General features: G+C 34.1%; 1 non-coding gene across 1 annotated transcript; it reads right to left on the bottom strand.

The window, feature by feature from the left end:
- Positions 1-518: 518 nt before the first annotated feature.
- On the bottom strand, positions 519-622 carry LOC113344514. Its single transcript, XR_003357850.1, has one exon. It is a non-coding gene; the product is annotated as a U6 spliceosomal RNA (small nuclear RNA).
- Between the last annotated feature and the right edge of the window lie 1,859 nt (positions 623-2,481).

Genomic DNA, 2,481 nt, shown 5'->3' with positions numbered 1-2,481 from the left:
AAGAGGACAGAAAACCATCCCAAAAGATATTAGGGACGGTTTATGTACCGTCTCCTGTTCCACCGTCATTATTACTATTTGGCCATGTTTTCTTTTTGGAACGGACATATTTTAGCCTTGATTTAAATATTTTATGACTATTAGGAACGATCAGGCCATCACCGTTCCAAATATCCTTCTTTAGGGACGGTTTTTTCAAAACAGCCAGCGACCACTCCTATTTGTAAGTTATCATTGCTCTCATTTCCAGGACCACTCCTATTTGTAACCTTAAAAACTATTGCTGTAGTGAGACCACCGCCATTTTCATCCGCAGTTTGGGTTGCACATGGTTTAAAAGTTGGAAAAAAAAAGAAAAAAATAAATTATTTTAGGTTTCACATATATATACGTGTGTAGGGGTGACAGGGAAATCAAATCACTAAGATATACTGTTTTATCCATCTACCATAGATTTTTTTTTTTTCATCTACCATAGTTGACTATATCCTTGAACCTCTTTTTTCTTTTAAATCCACAAAAGTTTGGACCATTTTCGCATTGGTGCATGTTATCCTTGCACAGAGATCATGCTAATCTTCTCTGCATCATTCATATTTTATCGATTGTCCTTGAAGCGGACCGTAGTATCCGGAAGCGAGAACAGGGACGGAAATACGAATCGTAAAAAAATTTTAAAAAAAAATATTCGGAAAATGAGTTGAAAACGCAAATTACTCTTTTTCAGAAATCTTAATTATATTATTAGTTTTCCAATTTCGTAACCAAAAAATAAGTCAAACCTTAAATATTTTAAAAAATGTTAATAATGTGCAAGAGTATTTCTCAGTCATTGACTTTTTTTTTGCCCCTTGTGTTTGTTACGAGCCAACTCGACTTTGTGCTTGGCCACCAGCATCCATTTCTATATTTATCATTGAGTTTGAAGATATATCCACGGTAGAATAACAAAAGAAGAAGAGAAAGAATTTGTTTGGTGGAACTATGGAAGTATGAGTAACGACTTTATTATATATATATAGTTTCAGGAGAAAATACTCTGGTGTGGTTAAAAGTTGTATCAAGATATTTACACCAATTAGAAAAATACTCTTCCTAGAGCTTATGGCCACACCGGAGAATATTTACACCAATTAGAAATCTTTATACAAAGTTTAAAATATTTAATAATAAATTCTATAACTTTTAGTCCCACAGAGAATATTTAGACAAATAGGAAATTGTTTTACAAAATTCAGAACACTAATAACCTCAGGGGCTTAAATAATCCAAAATGTAAAATAATACTGCACGGGCTACGTACATTTAAGAAATGAGTAACTAATATGAGCCCGTGCAGCGCACGGGCGCACATCTAATATAGAGTAAGATCTGAAGTGATATCAACGATATCAAATTTCTTATCTGATTACAAGAAACTAAATATTGGAAATCGGTGAGAATTAACTTCACGTTGGAGTTAAGTTTACGTGGAGATTAAGTTTCTTAATGGAAACATCAATCACCGCAACAACAATTAATAAAACTATTTTTTCCAAAGAAATTCTCATCTTACATTGATCCTTTGGTGTATAGATAGATTAGAGTTTTACTGCCTCACACTTGTATATGTGTTTTCCCCCCTCCGAAATGCACATGCTTATTCTAGATTCCCAAATTGTGTGTTGGGTCAATTCATTTTATTCCCTCAATCTTCATCGTCAAACCAGATTCTCACTTTTTTGGCAAGAATGATTTAGTCCCTTGTAACATATTTTTTGATGTCAGTTGGTGTTGATGTAATGTTTGGGGGAAGACATGGATTTTGAGTTTATGATCCCATGGTTGACTTTGCTTGTTTGATTCATATCAATTGTTACCGACTTGACTTTGTAAACCCAAAATGTTCGGGTCCGGAATCTAGATACATTCTGTTGAGTTCATGTTGGGATTGGTTGGAACTTGAGGTCATGTTTCTGACAAGTTGGGAGCGCGTTTTTTACATGTTAAGATGGCGTTCCTCATACGAAACTTATTTGGTAATGTAAATTCGCGAATTTTAAGAAAATTCGATACGCCCTTTCACGTTTCTGGTTACTAAGAGCGGGACTATATCCTCCAGCCTTTGAAAGAAAAAAGAAAATAAATAAAAATAGAAAATGAGCAGTCCTCATAAATGGGTTCAACTTGGAGAAAGCGGGAAACTCACTACATTGGTCAAATATCGGTACCACAATGTTATATATAGAGAGGTTAGTTAGTATTACTTGATCACCATCTTCATCAATATACCTGCATCATCTACGAACGCTATATACAGCAATACTCGAAATATCATTCATTCAACCATGGCCAAGAACATCAGCAAGTTCCTCAGTTTCTTTTTATTCGCTTTGATTTCCATCCCGACCTCTTCTTCGACCAGTAAGTGTACATTACTATAAATAGATAGATTTATAGTTCACTAATTATACAATTTTTTTTTAATTTATCTAATCGTTA

This window comes from Papaver somniferum, unplaced genomic scaffold (genome assembly GCF_003573695.1).
Source record: "Papaver somniferum cultivar HN1 unplaced genomic scaffold, ASM357369v1 unplaced-scaffold_7739, whole genome shotgun sequence".
Taxonomy (NCBI): Eukaryota; Viridiplantae; Streptophyta; class Magnoliopsida; order Ranunculales; family Papaveraceae; genus Papaver; species Papaver somniferum.
Note: the sequence above shows the minus strand (reverse complement) of the source record. Positions and strands in the feature narration are given on the sequence as shown.